General features: G+C 41.4%; 1 protein-coding gene across 3 annotated transcripts in view; it reads right to left on the bottom strand.

The window, feature by feature from the left end:
* The window catches only part of STIM1 (stromal interaction molecule 1), a 216,861-nt gene that overhangs the window by 131,543 nt on the left and 60,272 nt on the right, over nucleotides 1–25,046 (bottom strand). Inside the window, exon 2 of one of the 3 annotated variants that reach the window (XM_023209591.3) lies at nucleotides 23,029–23,116. The exons of the other annotated variants lie outside the window; for them this stretch is intronic. The gene's annotated coding sequence lies outside the window, so the exon portion shown is untranslated. The remainder of the gene's footprint in view (nucleotides 1–23,028; nucleotides 23,117–25,046) is intronic. 3 annotated transcript variants of the gene reach the window in all.

Here is a 25,046-nt window from a genome sequence, read left to right on the forward strand (position 1 = left end):
AAGGATTCAAACCCAGGCAGCTTGACTTCAAAGCCTATACTCCTAATAGCTACCTCCAAACAAGCAATGGTAAGACAGCCTAGTGAGTACTCCGATAGAGGGAAGTCAGAATATGGAGGGCCTTGCTGGGACAACTGGGTCACCCATATTACATAATGAGAAGTCATTAGATAAAGACTGGAAAGAACAGAAAGATCGAAATTGAGCATCGAGGACTAGGTTATACTAGCTGATTCCTCCAGAGATAGGAAAACCCTAGCAAGAAATGATGGGATGGTGACCAGAGTCACTACACTCCTGCTCTGATTAGGGTACCATCACCTCTACCGTGCAGAGCTCTCTCATCCAACATCTCACCCATGCTCACTACAATTCAAGGAGTCAGGCAGAGCAGAGGTTCCTGATCCCACTTGACAAATGAGGCCCACACAGCGGTAGTGATTTGTCCTAGGTGGCACAGTGAGTTGGTAACAGAAGAAAGTCTCTTACTTAAATTGTGCTCTTTCTAGTAGCCTACTTTGTCACAAAAGGAAAATCCAAAACATAGTATTGAGGAAGAGTTAAAAACTGTAGATTTCTCTGACCATTCTCTTTTCATCTTATCATCACTCCCATCCCACTCCCCCCTCCACTCCCACTACACAGGCACAGAGAGTTCTGGCTGCTTAAATATACTCATGCTCCCTCCCTTGATGTCTCCAGAGGCCAGCGATTCAATCAGTGAGTTAATCAGGCACAAAACCTTGGCTGCCATGAGAAGCCATGTCCTCAGGGAAACATTCCCCTCCATCAGCTCATCCACAGCATACAAATCTTTAAATGGCAGTTAAAGAATTGAGAAGAATGCTGAAAAGAAAAGCCAGGGGTAACACCCTGTAAAAGGAAAGCATTTCATATTATCTCAAGTCTGAACAGAAGACATAGAATTTGGCCCCAGCCTAAGGCCCCTTCCTCCAATCCACTCAGTTGGGATCTTAAGTTCCTAAAAAAGAAAGAAAATGTGCTAAAAATCCATCATTAACTCATTAATTAATTCATCTGTTCATTCATTATTGATGTCTATTCTGTACATAACCTATGTTAGGTGGTAGAGCCAAACAACTTTAAAAAAAAAAATCTCTGCCTTCAAAAAGTTTACTTTCTAGCTTATACTTCATTATAAATGAAGATATCTTTTGACTAATACATCTGCTTCTATCACTTATGTGAATCTGTGTATATAAGTGATAATTTGTTTTCTTTAAGTCATAGTGATATGACTTAATACACAAAGGAAAAATGAAAGGAAAGCTGTCCTTGTTCCTTAGTATAATTTTCCATCTATTCTAGCATAATTTTTTGTTTTGTTGGTTTTTGTCTTTTGCAGAGACAGAGTCTCTCCTGTTGCCCAGGATAGCCTCAAACTCCTGGGCTCAAGTGATCCTCCCACCTCGGCCTCCCAAAATGCTGGGGTTACAGGCATGAGCCACTGCACCCAGCCTAGACTTTTTTTTTAACTGTGAATTGGCCTGTGGCTCTCTTGGAAAAACCTATATTGAGCAATAATCTTTTTTTTATTAAAGCACAATAGCTTTAGAAGAAAAAAAAAAAAAAAAAAGGCTTACCAGCTTACAGTCTGTATTGTCTGGTGAAGAAGACAGGTAATCAAGAGGCGTTGCATGGAGGTAAGAATGGGTATGGTGTGTGATCCAGTTACCTGCCAAACCAGGACTTCAACCCAGTTTCTCTATTGCAGTTAACGATGCAGAAAAGCACTCCTTAAATGGCCATGTAATATTTAGACAGTATGTGGCAATCTCACCATGTGAGTAGTCCCCATTTTCTACTAGGAAATATCTACAATCACAGGATATACCAGGTTCTGTGGAAGCAAGTTGACTAATTCTTTCCTAGGAGTCAGGGAAAGGCTTCCCAAAGAAGATGCCCTCAGAGCTTGGCCTTAGGAAATACAAAACATCTAGATAACAGAAGGCTGAGCATGCACAGACACAGCTGGCAAGGTCTCAGAGAAGACTAGAGGGTCCCAGGCTCCTAGCAGAAGAGTTGCCTTGGGGTAAAAGAAATGATATAACCCTGGTTGCTTTAGCAATGATAACATCTTTCTGGGGTGTCTGTTCCAGGCAAAGTCCATCAGACTCTGTACAGGACCTAACTACTCTGCACTCAAAAAGCTCTAAGCATTAGCTTGAGACTCTATGAGAGGTGTCTCTATCTTGCTCTCAAACACTTCCTGCCTTGCACACTAGCCCCCAAAGCAGCCAGGAACACATTACCTCATAAAGAGCTCTGCTGGTACCACAAATGGCCTTATGACATGAGACTTAAAGCCAGCCAAAATGAGAAATGATCCAGTTCAAATGCAACCTTTGGAGGTTTTTAACCTTCAGCTGGCCAAAGATGAAGATAAAAGTCCTTTAATGCTGCATAAACAGAGAGCAAAGCAAACCGCCCATACCAAACCACAGTACATTGAGAGGAAACCCAAAATCCAGTAGTCTCTGCCACCCTACCGATCCATCACCAAACCCATGTTCCAGCTAGGCCCACTCTAGGCCCACAGCACAGGCAACACTACAAAGAAGAATAGGGTAGGTTCTCAGGAACTCTCCTGAGGCACATCCAAATGGAAGAGGGCAACTGTCTATGGTTCTTTCCCACCATCAACACTACCCCGAATGCCAGATCAGCCTGGCCCTTATGGGACTTAGAAGTCTACAAAGAAGCTGAAAATGTGTCATCCAGGCACCTCAGACCACTCTGCCCAGGAAATGGAGGCTACTTATGCCACTCGCATAGTCAAACTGCCTTCTATGTGTGGTCTAGATATTACATGGCCATTAGTGCTTCTCTGCACAGCTCACTGCAATAGACAGACCAGGTTGAAGTCCTGGTTTGGCTACTAACTTGATCACACACCATATCCATTCTTACCTCCATGCAGCACCCACCGATGATCAAATTCTACCCTATCTTCAAACCCAATCCAAATACTGCCTCCTCTAATGAGATCTTCCTGCCTTTTACGTCATCAGTGATCACTCTATTTGTATTTGAACATTTTTTAATTGACATGTAATTAAAGCCTATTTTTGATCATTTTATACACTCAAAAATATGTATAGACAGGGCTTTGTGGCTCCTGACTATAATCCCAGAACTTTGGGAGACAGAGGCAGGAGGGCTGCTTGACTCCAGGAGTTTGAGACCAGTCTGTACAACAACATAAGACCCTCTCTCTACAAAAATAAAAAATTAGCTGGGTGTGATGGTTCAAACCTGTAGTCCCAGGTACTCAGGAGGCTGAGGTGGGAGGATTGCTTTAGCCCAGGAGGTCAAGACTGCAGTGAGCCATGATCCTACCATTGCACTCCAGCCTGGGCAACACAGTGACACTGAGACACTCTCTCTCTCTCTCTCTCTCTATATATATATATATATGTGTGTGTGTGTGTGTGTGTGTGTGTATACTGTTTGCTACAACATTGCTGCATTCCTTTCACCAGAACTCAAGTTATTTGACAAGGCTGCCCAAGTCCTACACATCTACTGCTTAACCCTACCAGAAATTACTTTCAAATATAACAAATGTTTTGTACTGCTAGATGATTTAACATGGACACACCCTATCTCAAGAACCCATTGCCAACTCTCCTCCCTCTAATTATTCATCCTGCACCTCCCAGTCAGATCTGTTTTGTTTAATATCACTTTATGCAGGCCTCACCTTGCCTACCACTTTCATGGATCTTCATTACCTACAGCAGAAGTCTTCGAACTGTAGATATCAATCCCTCAGTCAGTGGATCATTTTTGTTTTGCTTAATTATCAGAGTTAATCAGTAGAGGCATGTACTCTTTTGTAAAAGTTTTGTTTCATTTAAATAATAACAATAAAAATTATAGCACCTTACATGTATGTAGCATTCTGTGTCAGATACTATTCTAAGCACTTTATATTTGTTATTTCATTCATCCTCACAACAACCCTATGAGATATCATTATCATCATCTCCATTTCTCAGCTCAAGAAACTGAGGCACAGAGAAGTAAACTAACTGGTGGCATACAGAGACAGGCAGTCTGGCTCTAGAGTTCAAGCTCTTAGCTACTACGCTACTCTGAAGAGTACATGAAAGGCCTTCCTATAAATATAAACCTGGACATATGACATAAAAACACTTCTAACAAAAACATCTCTTTTAAATAAAGTCCAAACTTCTCTGTCTCTTTAATTTTACTCCACTGCTCCTTCCACGTATCCTCCACTCCCCCAAGATTGACATTCTCTGTGGGACCTGTTCCTCCATTCATGGCTTGCCATCCCCCCTTTTCTTTCTCCAAATGCAAACCAGCCTTTCCGGTTTAGGTCCTCCAGGACAGCTCTTTGATAGAGTCGTGGGGGAGGCAGTCAGTGCATGGGGGTATGCTGCTTCCCAATGGCCTACCATGATGCATCAGCCACTATGCTGGTGCTTTACACACATCACCTCATTATTCCTCACAACCCTGTGAGTCTGCTGTTATTATCCCCATTTTACAGAAAAGGAAAAAGTAGTTCAGGGAATTATGTTAACTTGCCAATGGCCTACAGTTCTAAAGCATACACTCTTTCCACTATACCTTCTCAGCCCTTTATGATCTATTCTCCACATTTAAATATTTACGTGTATACAATTTGATTTTGCATTTTATTTAAACTGCCTCAAACTATTTTCCTATTTATGTATGTGTCTTATCTCCCCAACTGGACCATGAGCCCCTCTCCTCCCCTCACACCAACGGGTTCCCCTATACCCCCTAACAGAGCTAGGCACACAGAGTTTTGGCCAAAACAAATTGATAAGTCTGGGCTCACTAGAAGATAGACTGTTGTGTTCTGGGTAAAGCTGCTAAATAGCTGGGCTTTAAGCATACAAAACTATTAATTAATTTCTTCTGGAGTTAAGGAAAAAGGTCTCTTAACCAAGAAAATCACACAGTGAAGTCTATGAGTCACTCTTGTCAGCAATGATATGAAGATCCCAGAAAACAAGTAACAAAAAAAGAATTACAGTGGGTGGAGTGTTTTTTCTCTTCCTACTCCTTAGGGAACACAACTGGGATGATGATCTCTAACGAGTGCACACAGCTTCAGCTACAGAACAAGGGAATCCCAAAGAGAAGGTCAGCCAAAAACAGCCAACCCAAAAGGTGCCCGGAGAAAGCCTCCAGGTGGCTCAGAAGAATAGGGAAAGAAAAATACTGGCCAAGGAAACAAAGAATCTTCCTTGTTCCTAGTTCTATGTTCTGATTCATTCACTTATTTAACAAATATTTATTAAGAGCACTGAGGATACCAGTTGATCCAGTGTGTAATCTGGACAGGTAAATTATTTAACTTCTCTGAATCTCAATTTCTTCATATCTAAAATGACTTAATAAGCACTTTCTTGCCTATATCACAAGGTATTGAGAGGGTCAAATGAGAAAGGACAGACTAACATTGTGGACAAATAATAAAGCTGTATTTTTTTAATTGTGGTAAAACATACATTTAAAGGGCTATATTTTACATCTGTATTTCTCTGGCCTAAGTGGAATGCAGTGGTTGGGAGAAATGCAGACGTGAGATCAGCGGTAACCTCAACTACGTCATAGTCACCTACTTTCCTGACCCCACTGTTGGGCCTGTAAGATTTGCAAGAATCACCAAACAAAGTCAGTTCTAGAATTTTCACTTTGGAAAAGCCTAGAAGATTCACAGAATCTCAGAGCCAGAAGGTTCTTTAGAAGTCAACTCAACCTAACTCATACCTTTCTCCTGTCTCTTCCATCATAACCAGATAATCATGATGGCACTGCCTAAGTGTATATCCTCTGATAGCCCCAGAGATCAAGCAGCATTTTATAAGCTAGTCTATCTAGTCTCAATTCTATGGCTATCCCTTAGTTTTTAGAAAATTCTTGTCTCAGGAAAATTCTTTGCCCAACTTGGGGCCAAACATAAAGGGAGAACAGTACCTTGCTAAGCTAGTATGGCAGTAGTGGAGAAAATTAGTAAGAGTCCCTCCTAGGAAAAGGGGTTTCAAGATACTGGTTCAGACTGCATAGCCACTTGCCCCTTCTCACATCTTCTAATGTTAACCCTGCTCATTCTAGATGGTCTTAAACTGTCTTTTTTGGGTTTTTTTTGGGACAGTCTTGCTCTGTCACCCAGGCTGGAGCGTAGTGGTGCTATCTCGGCTCACTGCAACCTCTACCTCCCGGGTTCAAGCAATTCTCCTGCCTCAATCTTCTGAGTAGCTGGGATTACAGGTGTGTGCCACCACACCTGGCTCATTTTTATATTTTTAGTAGAGACAGGGTTTCTCTATGTTGGCCAGGCTGGTCTCAAACTCCTGACCTCAGGTGATGCACCCACCTTAGCCTCCCGAAGTGCTGGGATTACAGGCATGAACCACGTGCCCAGCCTTAAGCTGTCATTTTAAAACTGTCAGTCCTTCCTGTCAGCCCCTTTCAATGTTTAGAAACATTAAATCATTCTGGGACAGATCCTCACTCTTAAGGGGCCCTGTTTTAATGATAAAACATAAAGCAAAAGAGCACACATTGCCCTTGGGGAAAAGGATACAACAGGATATTTTGTGACCTGGCAAAGACTGTTCTCAACACCCCGTGATATGCAAAGCTGAGGAAAATGAAAACAAATATGAATGGGGTCTAAAGCCCTCCTAGGAAGAGACTGAAACTCTGACCCCCCCTTACTTCTGAAGTACAATGCTATTAGAATTTCTCTAACAGGCCGGGCACGGTGGCTCATGCCTGTAATCTCAGAACTTTGGGAGGCCGAGGCAGGTGGATCACTTGAGGTCAGGAGTTCAAGACCAGCCTGACCAACATGGCAAAACTCTGTCTCTACTAAAAATGCAAAAACAAATTAGCTGGGTGTGGTGGTGGACATCTATAATTCCAGCTACTCAGGAGGCTGAAGCAAGAGAATCGCTTGAACCCAGGAGGCGGAGGTAGCAGTGAGCCGAGATCGCACCATTGCATTGTAGCCTGGGCGACAAAGCAACACTCCATCTCAAAAAAAAAAGGAATTTCTCTAACAAACTCAACATCCCAGGTGAAGTTAAAGGTAGGGAGGGACACTAATAGCCAACAGTAAGTGCTCATGCTGAAGGGATGTCCCAAGCTGGATATTTTAACCAAAATGATCATATGATCATGAGAGAAGGCTGGTTGGCTGGTTCTAGAGCTAGAATGTGGTGGAAGCTAGAAACACTTCTAGACTTAGCCAACTGGAAGATTGTGGGGGTTTCCTCCTCCAGTGGATGAGCTTATATACATATAAACTTGAGCATTCACTTTGAGAGCTCAAGCAGAGTGAACCCTAGGACCAAGAGTGACACTGAAGGACTGCCATCATCCTCCCTCAATGAACCACTGTGACTTATGCAGAATCAAGTTCTTGTGGCTACAGTAAATAAGGAAACCACATTCTGTGAAAGATCCATTTTAAAAAGCCATACTGTGCAGCACCAACAGAAGCTAAAAATGGGGCCTGCTAGCAGGCCAATAAGATTATTTAGTTCTCTGCTTAGAACTAAGCCTGACCCCTTTGGATTGAATAGGCCCTTAGAGTTTTTGAATACTTCATAAAGAGAAAGAGGGAAGAAGAACGGCCCTAAGGGAAACATATTAAATTTCCAGATAATTTCACACTCATTCTAGAGATTTTTTTATTATTATTACTGAGATGGAGTCTCGCTCTGTTGCCCAGGATGGAGTACAGTGGTGTCATCTCGACTCACTGCAACCTACACCTCCTGGGCTCAGGTGGTCCTCCCACCTCAGCTCCCCAAGTAGCGAGGACTACAGATGTGTGCCACCACACCCAGCTACATTTTGTATTTTTTGTAGAGATGGGGTTTTGCCATGTCACCCAGGCTGGTCTCGAACTCCTGGACTCAAGTGATCCGCCTGCCTCAGCCTCCCGAAGTGATTATAGGCATGGTCCACTGCACCCAGCTGCAGAGATTAATTTTAATATTGAAAAAAGACCTGATCTTATTTGTACTCCAAGCTAATGAGATATGAGATATGTCATACTCACTGTACTTTAATTTTTCCAAAATACACCATCCCACCCATTGGATTCTAATTACCCCTTCTGAAGCCACAAAGAAAAACAAGTTGGTTTTCTCTGCCAAAGAATAGCCTTTCAAGGATATGATGCCAATGATTACATTTTCTCTTCAGGGCATCCAATCTTGGCTCCTTCAACCTCTCCTCAAAGGATTGGATTTCAAGGCCACTCTCCATCTTTGGACTGTGTATGTTGCCTCTATAGTGCCAAGTCCAGAATGGGCTGCAGCCACTACTAAGATCACTCTCAGAACATATGAGACTATCATCTCTTCTCATTTTCTATATTTCTCCTCCAGTTATGTGAGCCTAGGAGCCAGTCCTTTTTTCAGATACTACATCAAACTGGTAACCTTATTATAAGACTCCCTAGTCTACCCTATTCTTTGAAGGCCTGGAGAAGCAAAGGCTGGGCAAAAGGCACATTGTTCTGCCTTCGTTGGGTCTTGGAACTGTAGGGTACTGAGATAGCTATCTCATTCCTCCCTACTGCCTATCTCTGGGCCTCTTGCTCCCAACACCCCTCTTTAGTGCTTAGACTGCAAGCCTATGTCATCTTAGTCCTTAATGTGCTTGTCCACCAGGAGAAGAAGGGCAATGGCTTGACTACAAATTAAGAGATGAAAGGTAGCACAGCACAGAAGAATATGGACTCTGGAGTCACAAAGCATGGATTCAAATGCTGGTTCTATTACCATGAGGCCCTGCACAAGTCACTTAACTTCTCTGTACTTCAGTTTTCCTCTTTGTAGAATGAGGATAACAAAAGTACCTACTGATGAAAATGTTCTATATCTTGATTGTAGGGGAGAGGTTACACCGGCATATACTACATTTGTCAGAACTCAAACTGAGCACTTAAAATGAGTATATTACATGTAAATTATATCTCAACAAAGTCCATTTGAAAAGTTAAAAGAATTATAGTAACTACTCATGGATGATTGTGAAGATTAAAAGAATTGTAAATACCTAAAAAAGTTCCAGAAAACACAGTGAGCATTCAATAAATGTTACCTATGTATAATGATGCACACAATCTCTCTGTCTTGTGATTGCTGCTAGGGAATAAGGGAGGCATCTGAAGACTCAAAGCCATCCTCAGTTAGCCCAGGTGTGGTATTTTCACAGACATTTAATTACAGACCTGGTTTTCACCAGATAAAATACCATGGTTACAATCTATATTTCTTCTACGCTCCAGTCAAGGTTGCATTTAACACTGGGAAAACTGAACCACAGGAATCATCATCAAAACCAAAGATGTCCAGAGAAACTGGGAGGGATCTGCTGACTTCATTAGTCTTCTTCTGGTTTAGACCATGAGGTTTTCCTGGGCCAACTTTGTTTTTTATTTACTCCTTCACTAAGTCTTTCCAGAATGTCTCCTGTGCCCTGATGTCCAGAAACTAGGAAGGTGACAGAAGGAAAAGAAACCAGGTTTCCTGGTTACTTCAGCTTCACCAGCTTCACAATCTACAGGCATTACAAACATAAAAAAGAAACTGATATCAGAGACAGCAGGGTATAATGAAGAGAGCACCTTGCAGGGAGTTGGAAGACCAGTGTCTAGCCTCACCTGACACTAGTCAGCCAACCTTGAACTAGTCCTGTGCCCATGGTGGGCCTGTTTCCCCATATAAAATGAAGGGTTAAGGGTACACAATCTCACAGTCTGTGGCCTTACAATGGTAGAAAAACAAGTGTAAGATGACTTGTTTCAGGCTCTCAGCCCTATGAGAAATCTCAGCACAAGCCAAGAGAGCCAATTTAAAAGATGAATTGATTTTGTCTTAGATGCAGAATGCAATGAGGGGAGTGTCTCATTGCTGCAGCTGCAGCTGCAGCTGTGAAAAGATGACGGTAATAATCTGTAGAGAATCCTTTCGGCTGCTGTTACAGGGAACAGGTTCTTTTCCACTTTCTCACCTTGCACTGCCCCACAGGGCCAAACCTGCAAACCAAGGAGTCAGGATGCCAAGGGTGGCTCATTTCTGGCATTTCCTCCCTACTCATTCCTTGGGTCAAGCCCAGGGGCTTAGAAGAGCACTGTGAGGTGAAGGGCAAAGCAGGCAAAGATAGCATCTGTGCTCTGTTCTCTCTCAAAGTCAGCTACTGCAATGCATGTTTGAAGGGCTATGGGGCCTGGGAGATACACAAAACAGTGAATTATGGAAGAGAAACTTTTTTAGTTTATGGAGGCACACAAGATAGTTGTACACAATTATCTATTTTTGGTTTGGGCATCAGTGTCCCAAGGTACTGATGTAATGAATTGAATTGTTTACTTCTACGATTAGTGAGACTCTAGTCTCCCTCATACCCTGTGCTTGCTAAAGAGAGACTCAGCCTCTTGCTCTTAAGAGGTTCAAGATGTGGAAAGTGAAGCAGACAGTTAAGTGAGTAAGACTATATGAGGGGCCTATACAAAGTGCTACAGAGGCACAAAAGTGGGCATGTAGACCTCCAGAGAGAGGAGATCAAACTGGGCCTTCAAGGATGAGTAGATATACACGGGGCAAAGAAGATGGGAAGGATACTCCTGACAGAGGGAACAGAAGACACAAAGACTCAAGATATGAAAAAGCCTGTCAGCCTTCAGGAAAAGGAAGCAGAGTTGGAACACAGGATGGGTGAGAGTAGCAGCCTTATTTTATTTAGGACCCTACTTCTCAAATGAGACTGCAAAGTCTCCAGAAGAAGACATGAAGAGGAAAAAAAAAAAAAAAAGAGTGCTGAAAAGCTATTGAAGACACAAATACATATTACACTTCCTCTCCCACCATTCCCTGGATTCTGCCTTACACACAGACCCCTCTCCCACCCTATACACAACCCTGACAACTCTGTGAAAGAAAAAAGTCTCTCCCACTCTAATGTCAGTAGCTCCAGAATCTCCAGATGATGAAGCAGGGCTTCTATGGGAAAGAGAGAAAAGAGAACCCTAGGCCCCTGGAAAAGGGACATAAAGTATTAACTTACAAAGACCCAACCAACGTCAGTAGCCATGCAATTTAGAAAGGCTGAGGGAAGCTCTTCCTACCACTCAAGCCAAGCCCCAATGCCTTTTTCATCCAAACTCATTTCTAGTGAGCCATTCCCATCTTCTGTCTTCCTGAGAATGCTGTGGGAACTGGATTAAGAAAAGCAGCCCAACAAATTTAGAACTAACTTAGTCTTTAAAAATGACTCCAATTATAGTTACAATGTGGCCTCACATTAGACACACAAATACAGTGTAGATGAAAAAAAAGAGAGAGAGACTCTAGGTTATCTACCAAACAGGATATATTCCTGAGCCTCAGCCATGTTGAGAATCCTTAGATTACTGACACAGGGAGGCAAGGCAAGTGAAGTCAAGGTAGACAACGCCAAAGAGGACATGGAAACAAGATGACATGCAAGATCTGAAGTCTGTAACTATATTGGGAAGTTGGATGAGAGAGGGAAACACGGACTTTAGAGTTGGACCTAAACTCTAACCCCAAACCACTACTTACTAGTTTACTTAGTTCACTAAACTTCAGTCTCCTCATCTGTAAGTTAGAATAATAGTACTTACTTCAGAGCATCATAGGGAGTATTAAATGAAGTAAAGAACACAAATCACACAGCCTGAGGCACACAGTCCATGTTTCAATAACTTAACTTCCCTTCCCTTTAACCAGGGCCACGATGTTGCACTGTTGCACAAATGGGGAAACGTGGTCCCATTCAAAACACAGTCTATGTGAACAACACACCTAAGACTTAGGCAATTTACCGTCCAAGATAGCCAGCCACTAAGACTTCTGTCTATAAGCAGTATCAGAACCCAGAAAAACAGAGCTAAAATACCACCTTAAGTATACTCAAGAAAATGGATGGGTCTGAGAACACACGATCAATTGTAATAAATATGAGACACCAAGGACACAAAGCTCTGAAAATAAAGGTAACTTCACCTCAGCCAAAAAGCTCCTTCTATGTTTTCTACTGCGACAAAAGCCAATCTCTGGACCCCATTAACCTCAACTCTGTAGAGGAGCCTGTCTTAGTCCATTTAAGCTGCTATAATAAAAACACCATAGACAGGGTAGCTTAAACAGCAAACTCATTTTTCATAATTCTAGAGGCTAGGAAGTCCAAGACCAAGGTGCCAGCAGATTCAGTGTCTGGTGAGGGCCCACTTACTGGTCCATAGATAGCTGTCTCCTTTGTGTGTCCTCCCACTGCAGAAGGGGCAAGAGAGATCTCTGGAGTCTCTTTTCTAAGGGTACTAATCCCATTCAAGAGGGCTCTGTCCTCATGACCTAATCATCCACCAAAGGCCCTACGTCTGTTGTACCAAACCCCTGTTAACTTCCATAGGGAAGGCAGCAGGCTTAAGAGGCCAAAGAAGAGACCTAGAGCCAGCAAACAAGACATGGGATTTTATTAGGGGCTTACATACAGGGGAGAGAGTCCAATGGTGGCAGGTTGGACAGGAGAACTGCCTTATGTACAGATATGGTCCAGTAGTGGCAGGCTGAACAAGAGATCTGCCTTACATACAGTCCAGTCGCAGCGGGCTAGACAGGAAAACCACACAGCCCAGGAGCAGCAGGCTGGGCAGGAAAATCGCAGCCACTTGCAAACAGCATGCAATTTACATAGCATTTTCACTTAACACCTTCCTCTTAATGACCTCACCTGGCAGCCTTCATTCAACTCAAAACCCAGGGCCTCAATTCCCTGTATGGCCCATGTTCCATGGGATAAACTGGGGCTCAGATATTACTTATAGACAAGGAACGAAATCTCTGGATTGGCCACTCCCAGATTCCCTATCTTGGAGCACACATTCAGGTGTGTCTGCCATACCGGGTCATTCTAAGGGAATGCTTGTTATTGCTCTCAGGTCCATTTACCCCACAACCTCCTAATACCATCACATTAGGGGTTAGGATTTTAATGCATGAAATGTAGAGGGACACAAACATTCAATCTATAGCAGATCCCTTACTAATCATGGATCTGGTAAGTGTGAAGCCAAGGATAAGAACAAATGCTGCAAGTTTTCATCCGAGGTCCATGTCCTCTCGGCTTGACAGATGGACCAAACACTCAAGGGCAGGTAGTTTTCCTAAAGGTGTTAAGTCCTATCACATGGGACCCAAAAAACTGAGTCCAAGATCTAGGGTGACCTTAGCACCCTGGTTACCAAGGAGTGACATCACTACTCCTTACTGAGTTTATCCAGGGCAGATAGGGACCTTGTCTTATTGTTTTTTATGTTTCCAGAACCTAGCACATTGCATGATATAACCCACCAGTTGTAAATGATTGCTGAATAAATGAACTGACATGGACATGGCTTAAACCTTATTACCTGGCCTTTAAGTCTTTACATACTCTTCTAGCTGCCTAGCATTACCTTTCTTAACCCTTACTTATTTTCTCTCGATTTTCAAGTCCAACTTAAATGTCACCTCCTCGGGTAATGTCAGGTCTTTCCTAACACCCTAAACAATATTAAGTTCCTCTGATACATGTACCCTCTCATCACATGCCTTATTTGCACTTCATGACATTCATCAGACTTCATTATGATTATTTTGTTCATCGTTGCCCTCCCTACTACACTGTAAGCTCTAGGAGAGCAGGAACCATATCTATCTTGTTCATTATTCTGATTACCAGGGCCTAGTACAGTACCTGGCAGAAAGGCAGTGTCCTATATGTTAAAAGAATGATTGAATACATGAATGAATAACAGAGCTCCAGCCTAAAATGATTCTGGAGTAAATGGAAATTCAAAACTGTCTGCTCGGCCCTAAGGTAGCCACAGTTACTCTTTTACTAGAACTTTAATAGAGCCTACAAATGCCCATGCATGGAATATGACAGCAGACCTGGCAAACAATAGAATGAGGAATAGTTTGTATGATAGGAAGTAAGAAGAGATAAAGTGGGATGAAGCAGGAACCCTAATTCTGAATGCCTTGTATGCCAAGCTAAGAAATATGGTTTATTAACCTGCAGGCCAGCCACTATCTGACTTGGGTTCACTAAGGTCACATGGACCTGTAGTAGGTACCATCCTGCTACACCCACTGAGTTCCCTTTGTTGCCCACAGCCTGATAGGCCTTATTCCCCTCCCTTCATGTTTGCCCCCATTTTCCTGAGCTATATGAGATAATTCAATAATACAAGTGTCCCCAAAGACAGCATGGCCAAATTATCCTAGCCAAATTTTACTACAGAAAGTTATAACCAGGGAAACTCATTTTTGAAGGACAAAGTCAGAAGGCCTGGATTTTAGTCTTGCCAGCAGTGTAACATTAGGTTACTAAGTCAATCTTTCTGAGTTTTAGACATCTCCTCTGTAAAATGAGAATATCTATCTCACAAGGTTCAGGGAAGATTGTGGTAAACACATGCAAAGTGCCTAGTACAGTGCCTTACATATAGTTAAGGTCAAATACATGTTTGGGTTTTTATTCAATCCCATCCAGGGCAAAATGGAATTATTTCCTCCTTCATACTAAGCATTTCCACTTGACCTGATGCAGCACAGACACCCATGAGGCCAGAGGCTACTCATATACACCTGGGCCTGCATTACCTCCTAATTGCCCTGTTTCCATTCTCTGTCCAGTTGTCTGGGCACTGAAGAAATTACCAGCAAGTAGGCTGCTGGAAGTAGAAAGGTAGGGGAAGAGCTGAGGCTCTCCCAGAACTTCAGATCTATTAATAGACCAGTCACGTGTCCAGAGAGGCACAGAACTGTTGTCTGTAAACTTGGTAACCTGTGGCCCAAGACATGCAATTTAGTACTGGGTTGAATTTCAGACCAACCATTGCAGAACGGGGTCCACTCTGAACAAAAAATGCAGGAGTAAAGCAAAGCGATCAGAGGTAAGGTGGTGACCCTTCCCTTGCCCTCCTCAACCCTTCTACCTTTGTGTTACAGTAAGCCTCAGATGGGGCTTAGCCTTTTTAGGAACTTCAATTTGGCTTGGGAAGTATCTTCAGACACCCATGCTACTCATGACTGTGCCACCTTGAACAAGTTACTGTTCTCTAGGCTTGTTTCTACATGTGAACAAGACTAGGCCAGATGACCCCAATATCTTGATGAACTTGCTCACAAATCTTCATCTCAAAGTCCCAGCTCTGATTTATAAGTCCAAGTCTAAAGCACTGTGTTCTAGAGACAAAAAGACAGGGATCCCAGGTGTACTACCCTTGGCACTAGCTTCAGCCATTCCACCAGGAGAGAGGCAATAATAAACTGGCAACAAGCCATTCCAATCTCTCAAAATCCTGGCACCTCCAGCCTCACAATGCCATTATCTCATAGCATACAGCAAGGGGCTCAGTAAATGCAAGCAAATGACTCCATGGAATCAGAATGTAGGGTGCTAACTGCCAGTTCCCACACAGTTCCCAGCACACAAATCTAGAGCAGAAGTTCACCTGCTTTAACATAAAAAAGAAAGAAGAAAAAAAGGACCTGTGTTTCCTGCCTTTCCCAATCTTAACATACCATCATAGGAAAAACAAAGCAGGCCGTCTGTAGAAAATTTAACAAGAATCATCAGCCGAATGCATGCCTGTAATCCCAGCACTTTGGGAGGCTGAGGCGAGCAGATCACTTGAGGTCAAGAATTCGAGACCAGCCTGGCCAACATGGTGAAACCTGGTCCTTACTAAAAATACAAAAATTAGCTGGGCATTGTGGCACGCAGCTGTAATCCCAGCTACTTGGGAGGCTGAGGCAGGAGAATTGCTTGAACCTGGTAGGCAGAGGCTGCAGTGAGCCGAGATCGTGCCACTGCACTCCAGCCTGGGCTACAGAGTGAGAGTCTGTCTCAAGGAAAAATAAAAAAAAGAAAAGAAAAGAAAATTTAACAAGAATCATAAAGTTATTAGGTGGCAGATATGAGATTTAAATACAGTTCTGTATTTGTGTATGAATGTATGAAATTTTCTGTGGGTGTATGGTCTTTTCTTTACTCCATCAACAAGCCCCTTGAGAAAGACTCAAGAGATGCCTTCCAGAATCCCAGGAAAGATGTTAGACTGCCTTGTGACACCAGGAAGGGATTCCTGTCAGCACTCTGGGGCTCTATAAGATGCGTGCGTACACACACATACACACATACAACACACATCCCCGAGCTAAACTACAAAATCCACAGAATAAAGATACGCCAAGTGAGTTTAAAAAACAGAATAGCAGCTGAGCATTGTGGCTCACATCTGTAATCCCAGCACTTTGGGAGGCCAAGGTGGGTGGACCACCTGAGGTCAGGAGTTAGAGACCAGCCTGGCCAACATGGTGAAACTTCATCTCCACTAAAAATGCAAAAAAATTAACTCGGTGTTGTGGTGCACACCTGTAGTCCCAGCTACCCGGGAGGCTGAGGCAGGAGAATCACGTGAACCTGGGTGGCAAAGGTTGCAGTGAGCCAAGATCGTACCATTGCACTCCAGCCTGGGTGACAAAGTGAGACTCCATCTCAAAAAAAAAAAAATTGGACTGTTATGCAGGATTACATCTGTATTAACATATCTAAAGAAAAAATGTGTCCTTCCTTAAGGAGATCAGTCAACCACGAAAGCTGAGAAAAAGCAGAGTAATAGATATATATTGGCAGTACCCATCATTCATTCATTCCACAAAGGTTTACTAAGCACTTATTATATGATAGGCACAAATCTAGGCCCTGGGAATAGGGTGATCTTAATACCCTCAAGGGGAGAAGAAGCCAACAAAGTTTAAATACTTCATTTGCTTTCCCATGACCTTTCTATCTATATTGCAAGACAAATGGGTCAGGCTATTGTAGCTGCGGTATCAGCAGGGTTCTTAGTTGCAAGAACAACTTAGATTGCAAATTTAGCAACCCAAGTGATTCTGGCTAGTTTGAGGAGAAAAAGAACTTACCAAAAGAGCAACTCAGACTTACAAGGAGAAGTGAAAAACCAGGGATCGATGCCAAGAACAATGCCTAAAACCAGGTAGCAGAACTAGTCTGATCAGGACACCTCTGCTTCCACTGCCAACCTCCACTATCGCTAGCCACTGTAATATAACTGGCACTGCTGCCCCAGGAACTCAATTTGCTACCTGCACCACCATCACTGCACCCTGCTTCTCTGCATCACAAGCTCTTCAGAGTCAAAGTCCATGGTGAGTGGCTAAGACCAAAAGAGCATAGGGCAAACTGCGAAAAAGGTTACAAGTAAATAGCTGGCATTTTAGGTAAAAAAATTCCTTAAACACAGGAAAGGGTGATAAATATTCACTTTAGCCGCTTTGGCATTATACACAAAACACTAGATTCATCTAATGAATGTCCCAATTCAGACCCTTTGTTCAACATAACCTTCATGATTAGGATGTTTGTGTTCCATGGTGCCATCCAGAGGTAGAAAAAAATGTACAGGTCATTAACAACACAGGATGTCCAGTATACTTGACAGTTCTACTTCCTGAGGTAGACTTAAAAATTGGCATTGTAGTTTTACCACATCCGCCTCAAGAACTTAATATGAGTCTGCTCAAAGATAAATAAAGGTTAATATGAGTCTGCTCAAAGATAAATGTTCTCAGTGAACTGTGAACTGACCAAATCTGAACTGCCAGAAAGTTAACTAAAAATAAACATTCACTGAGCTCTTCATATGTGCTAGATAGTATGCCAAACACTTAATATGGATTAACTAATTTTTCATAACATCCTTAAAAGTTAGATGCCTTCTCCCTATTTAACATAAGAGGAAACTGAGACACGAAGTGGTTAAATGAACTTGCCTAGGAATGCACAGCTTATAACAAGAGGAGTGCAGAATTTGAGCCCAGACTGTATGACTCCATACTTAAGCATCTGTCAACTCCCTAAAGTAAATCCCTACCTATTGAGGCCTCTAAGGTGGTAGCCTTCCTCACTGGAGTGGTTCTGGTGGGTTACATATTGGCAGGAAGACACAGTCCTCTATCCTCCATCCTACGGTTAAATTCTTGATTTAATTAGCTGCAGATACAAAATTTTATTGGAAGAGAGATGACTGTCCACACAGGACAAAAACAGATAAAGCATCTGAGTAAGGCTTTGCTTAGCCCACAGATTCTCTAATTGCAGCTGCTGGCAGTACCACCTACATAAAGTATTTACTGGACTTAAAGCTCAATTATTATGATACTATAACCTTTTATTTATATTCAGGGATTATGCCTACATTCAGAATTTGGAAAGAATTTACACAAACAGTATATATTAAGACAGTGGTCTCCAAAGTGGAATGCATAAGACTTTCCAATGAAGTACAGAAAGAAAAATTAAAACTCTTACTTTATAATTGTTTTTAATCTTAAAATATAAGAATTATGCTTTACCAATGTTAACTGTACAGACTAATAATGGCGTCCTCTCTGGGTCTGTATGTAACGTATTTCGGTATCACTTACTACATATGAGTTATCCTGAGAACAGAGATGGGAGTTCCACAGTGTGCAAGGAAGAACATCAGTGTCTGCAGTCATTCATTTGCTTTCAGGGTACTTATAAATTATGGTTTATATTTTTTCTCAACTAAATCTAACTTTACCACATAAACGATCTTAAAGGATGTTTGCGAATAAGTAAATGAATATGAAGAACAACCCCCACAGGTTAAAGATAATATTAAAATTACAAACAAAAATAAATACTGAATAACAAAGCTGACCCTTCTACACCTAATATGAGCTCTCTGTGAGCTATATTACAGGGTGAAAACAATCTAATTGGTTCAAACAATAAGTTGGCAAAAAAATTCAAAATTATCAAAAGATACTTAGAATACTGTATGGATTTAAATTTATTATTAACAATAAACTAAATCCATACTGGGCCTTGATATATTAAGTCAGATGTCAGCAAAACATTTTCTGTAAAGGGCCAGATAGTTAATATTTTACAGCCTCTATTATAACCAATTAACTCTACCACTGTAGTATAAAAGTAGACACAGATAAATACATTACATTGTTATTGATTACATTAATCAAATAAATGTGGCTGTGTTCCAATAAAACTTTATTTATACAAGCAGGCATAATTTGTTGACCATTACATTAAGTAATGATAAAATAAAGCTATCATGATTTTAAAAATCTAAAAATTATATCTGAAGCTAACTTTTATAATTTTTCTGTAGTGTTTAATAAAGTCCAAAGACACTCAATCCAGTGCTAAGAAGTCTCTTTATACATGTCCTGCTTAATAATGAAAAACAAAAGGCACATATTATTGGTAAAACATTTATTCTTTCTTATTGCAGTATTAAGTGGATTAAATAGTACAAAGAAAGCAATATTTTGTTTGTTTTGTTTGTTTGTTTGTTTTGAGATGGAGTCTCACTCTGTCGCCAGGCTGGAGTGCAGTGGTGCAATCTTGGCTCACTGCAACCTCCGCCTCCCAGGTTTAAGCAATTCTCCTGCCTCAGCCTCCTGAGTAGCTGGGACTACAGGCATGAGCCACCATGCCCAGCTAATTTTTATCCTTTTAGTAGACACAGGTTTTACCATGTTGGCCAGGATGGTTTCGATCTCTAGACCTCATGATCCACCTGTCTTGGCCTCCCAAAGTGCTGGGATTACAGGTGTGAGCCACCGCACCCAGCTGGAAAGCAATATTTTTAAAACTGCATTCCTCTGTCAGCAAAATACTGTTAGAAAACATATATTAAATATTGTTTAAGATTTGAATAACAAATATTATTATAAATTATGGAGCGTGAGATATTTTCTAGAAAGTAAGATACAAGTTTTCTTTCATGTGCCAGTTAAGGGTATCTGCTACATTCTGTTAAATACTGCAATAAAAAAGGAACTGTCTTTCAAGGGACACTAAAGGAAAAATGTACAAGAGAAGAAATATCCTCTATAGCATAAGACTTCCTTAGTTGAAATAAGATTTATTTTTTAAATAATAGAAAATAAAGTTTTATTTTAAAAATACTTAAGTGTAACCACGATAAAACAGCTGCTTCAGCTAGAATTTTAAAAGGATTATGGGTAAGATTAAAGAAATAGCACTACACATGAAATTCTTTCCTGAATTATTCATAAGCAAGCTATTACAGCAAAGAAATTAAAGCTGGAAGTGCTGAGTACTATGAGGTTTCATTGAAACTGTTTATTTTATAAAAATATAGTAAAATAAAAATTATTAAAATATAGTAATACAATTGACTATTGCATCAAAAATATATCAAATACTTAAGGAGGAAAAAAACTAATAAAAGATATATAAAGCCAGGTGCAATGGCTCACTCCTGTAATCCCAGAACTTTGGGAGGCCAAGGAGGGCAGATCACGAGGTCAGGAGATCGAGACCATCCTGGCTAACACGGTGAAACCCCGCCTCTACTAAAAATACAAAAAATTAGCCAGCCATGGTGGCGGGCACCTGTAGTCCCAGTTACTCAGGAGGCTGAGGCAGGAGAATGGTGTGAACCCAGGAGGCAGAGCTTGCAGTGAGCCAAGATTGCGCCACTGCACTCCAGCCTGGGTGACAGAGCGAGACTCCATCTCAAAAAAGAAACAAACAAACAAAAATTGCAAAGATATATAAGACCACTACAAGAAAACCTACAGACTTACAGAAAAAAAATAATTTTAAAGATCTAAATAGGCCAGGCATAGTGGCTCAAGCCTGTAATCCTAGCACTTTGGGAGAATGTGGCAGGAAAATCACTTGAGCCCAGAAGTTCACGACCAGCCTGGGCAACATAGTGAGACCCTGACTCTAATTTTAAAAATAAATAAACTAAATAAATGAAAGAACATATCATGTTCATGAGGTGAAAGACTACATATAGTTTGTCGGTTCTCCCAATCTATAGATTCAATGCAAAGCCAATCAAAATCCCAACAGAGGTTTTTCTTAGCAGAAGTTAACAAACCGATTCTAAAATTCATATAGACATACAAAGGACCAAGGACAGCCAAGCAGTCCTGAAGAACAACAAGTTGATAAACTTAAACTTCCAAATACCAAGAATAATCACAATAAAAATTAGCACAGTGCAGTACTAGCACAGGTTACAAAAATGACAAATAGAATAGAGAGTGTGGAAACAGACCCACAAATATCTGCCTTATGAGAAAGGTAATATTTATAGTACGGTAGGAAAGAATGACCTTTTTTGGGGGGGGGATGGGGTCTCACTCTGTCACCCGGGCTGGAGTACAGTGGCGCAATCTCAGCCCACTGCAATCTCCACCTCCCGGCTTCAAGCAATTCTCATGCCTCAGCCTCCCAAGTAGCTGGGATTACAGGCGTGCACCACCATGCATGGCTGATTTTTGTATTTTCAGTAGAGACAGAGTTTCATCATGTTGCCCAGACTGGTCTCAAATTCCTGGCCTCAAGTGATCCACCTGCTTCAACCTCCCATAGTGCTGGGATTACAGGCATGAGCCACTGCGACCGGCCCAAGAATGATCTTTTCAATAAATGGTGTTGGATCAATTGATTATTCACAGAAGGAAAAAAATGTAGCCAGAGTCATTACTTCACACCATAAACAAAAACATCGATTTCAGATGGATTGCAGATCTAATGGAAAAGGTGAAACAATAAAGCTTTTAGATAAAAAATTATGGGGAAATCGCTATGAACTTGGAATAGGCAAGAGTTGTGTTTTTTAATTACTCTTTTTTTTTTCTTTAGGAAAGAAGCAGACTCAGTTAAAGAAGAATCCTTAAAGGAGGGTTTTCCTGCCCAGGGACTGAACGCTGTCACAGAGGGTCTTCCAATCACCAGCCACTGAGCTGGGAATGGAAAAGGTGCCTCACCAAGTTTACTTTCCCTCCTTTCATGAAGCTGGTAGAATACTAAGCACTTTCCAGATGGGATCCCAGGAGGCCAGATTTCTTACAGGGCACAAAAAGGGCTAAGGACACTTGAAGGAAAAGGTTGATAAACTGAGAAAAGATATTCACAATATACATATAAGACAAAGGACTTATATCCAGCATACATAAAGAACTCCTACAAATCAGTAAGAAAAAGATAACCCAAAGGAAAATTGGGCAAAAAAGCTTGAACAAATACTTCACAAAATAATAAATCCAGATATTAAATACACATATACATATCTATATGTCCATATGGATATTCATATGTATATCAAAAGATGCTCTATACATTAGTCACTGGGGAGAAACAAATTAATCCACAATGTGATAACAGCAGTGTTAGCACTCACCAGAATGGCTGAAATAAAAAAGATAGGGAAATACTAGACATTGAAAAGGAGGTCAGACAACTAGAATTCTCATACTCTGCTTGTAGGAATGTATATTAGTGTCTATCATTGCATGACAAATTACCCCCAAAATTTAGTTGCTTAAAACAATAAACATTATTTCATACAGTTTCTGAGGGTTAGGAATCAAGGAAGTGGCTTAACTGAGTGGCTGTGGCTCTGGTCTCTTAGGTTTTAAAAGGGCAATAGCCATTTGATGGCTTGACTGGGGCTGGAGGATTTGCTTTCATGGTGGCTCACTCACATTCCCAGCAAGTCCATACTGATTGTTGTCAGGAAACACCAGTTCTCCACATGCCTTTTCCATAGGCTTCTTGAGTGTCCTCACAATATTTTCATGGACTTCCCCAGAGTGAATAATCCAAGAGACAGGGAGAAAGCAATAAGGAAACTGTAGTGCCTTTTATGACCTGATTTCTGAAGTTGTACACTATCATTTTCACTTTATTATATTTGTTAGAATAGAAAGTGAGGTCCAGCTCAAGGGGAGCACAATTAGACTCCACCCCTTGATGGAAGGAGTATCAAAGAATTTGTGGACATATTTTAAAACCAAGTATATTCAGTTTGGCAAAGAATGTAACAGTACCCACTGTGGAACACACACATCTTACCAAGGCCTCCAGTGTGCTAATGCTGTCTGGTTAGCATGATGTTGTCAATGGTGATGTTCTATGGCTGGATGGTCCAGGTATCTTCTGACTATATTATGACAAACAGTAGAAGAGTAGAAGTGTTTACATATCCCTGGGCAAAACTATAAAGGAATGTTCCCTATGAATACAAACAGTTTTTAATCATTTTTTCTGACTGAAACAGAAAATAATGCGTTTGCCAAATCGATGGCATAATCTGCTCTAGCAAAGATATCAAATCCATCATGGCAGCCACATTTGGGGATGCTAAGTTAAAATTACTGAAGTCCAGTCATTCTCTGATCAATCCAGTTTTACAGGGGCAGACTAATTAATTAAATATAAGTAGGATAGAGACCACCACCCTTAATCTTAAGATACATAAGGGTAGGTCAGGGGCAGTGGCTCATGCCTGTAATCCCAGTACTTTGGAAGGCCGAGGTGGGCAGATTACCTGAGGTCAGGAGTTCAAAACCAGCCTGGTTAACATGGTGAAACCCATCTCTACTAAAAATACAAAAATTAGCCAGGCATGGTGGCGGGCACCATGATACTTGGGACGCTGAGGCAGGAGAATCGATTGAACCCAGAAGGCAGAGGTTGTAGTGAGCCAAGACTGCGCCATTTCACTCCAGCCTGGAAAACAGAATGAGGCTCTATCTCAAAAAAAAAAAAAAAAAAAAAAGATACTTAAGGGTAGCACTACTCTCCACCATCTGTCCCAGAAGGTGTCATTGGGTTTGGTTCACTATCTTGGCCAGGAGAGCAGGAGGTAGTTTCCAAGGCTTCCAGTTAGCCTTCCCCACTATGACACCTCTTATTCAACAGGTCAAGTATCCAATATGGGTGCTACTCTTTAACTGCTGAGTTTGTCAATCCCAGTTATACACTTGGGGACAGAGAAAATGACAAGCTGGTAGGTCTGTGGGATAATTCCACTTCAAGAAAAGTATCATAGAAAAGTAACAAGATAAATATATATATTAGAATCATACTAAGTGAAAGAAACCACACATGAATCCATTTATATGAAATGTCCAGAATAGGCAAAATCATAGAGACAGAAAGTAGACTAATGATTGCCAGTAGAGAATAGGGAGTGTGACTGCTTAGTGGGTGCAGCGTTTCTTTTTAGGGTGATGAAAATATTCTAAAATTAGATAGTAGTGACGGTTACACAAAATCGTTGAAAACCACCAAATTGGGCGGGGCACAATGACTCATGTCTGTAATCACAGCACTTTGGGAGGCTGAGGCAGGAAGACTGCTTGAAGGCAGGACTTTGAGACCAGCCTGGGTAATATGGCAAGACCCCATCTCTACCAAAAAAAAAAAAGTGTACACTTCAAAATAATAAGTTTTATGCAATGTGAATTTTTTTTTAAGAGACAGGGTTCTTGCTCTGTTACTCAGGCTGGAGTACGCTGGCACAATCATAGCTTACCGCAGCCTGAAACTTCCGGGTTCAAGCAATCCTCTCACCTTAGCCTCCTGAGTAGAAAGGGCTAAAGGGGAGTGCCACCATGCCTGACTAATTTTTTAATTTTTTGTGCAGACTGATTCTTGCTATGTTGTCCAGGTTGGTCTTGAACCCCTGGACTCAAGGGATCCTCCCACCTCAGCCTCCGAAGTAGCAGGGATTACAGGCCTGTGCCACCACCAAACTGTTATGTGATTTTTACTTCGATTTTTTAAAATCGAATGGTTGCTGGCTGTCTGGTAAACTGGACAATATGTGAGGGCAGCTTTAATCCTCACTCAATTTACAATACAGAATCCATCCAGCTCACAGCTTTATACACTGTACCATATCGAGCCCTTGCCAAATGCTTAGGATACGAATATATTTCATCACTTACATTAACCAACACATTATAAAGCAACTTCTTCCTGTTCTCTATGAGTCCCTATTTAAATTTGAAAGACTCATGGCTTCTTAAAAAAATAAAAAAAACCCACAATTTCAGGTTGGGCACAGTGGCTCACGCCTATAATCC

The sequence above is a fragment of the Piliocolobus tephrosceles genome, chromosome 13 (assembly GCF_002776525.5).
Source record: "Piliocolobus tephrosceles isolate RC106 chromosome 13, ASM277652v3, whole genome shotgun sequence".
In the NCBI taxonomy this organism is placed as follows: Eukaryota; Metazoa; Chordata; class Mammalia; order Primates; family Cercopithecidae; genus Piliocolobus; species Piliocolobus tephrosceles.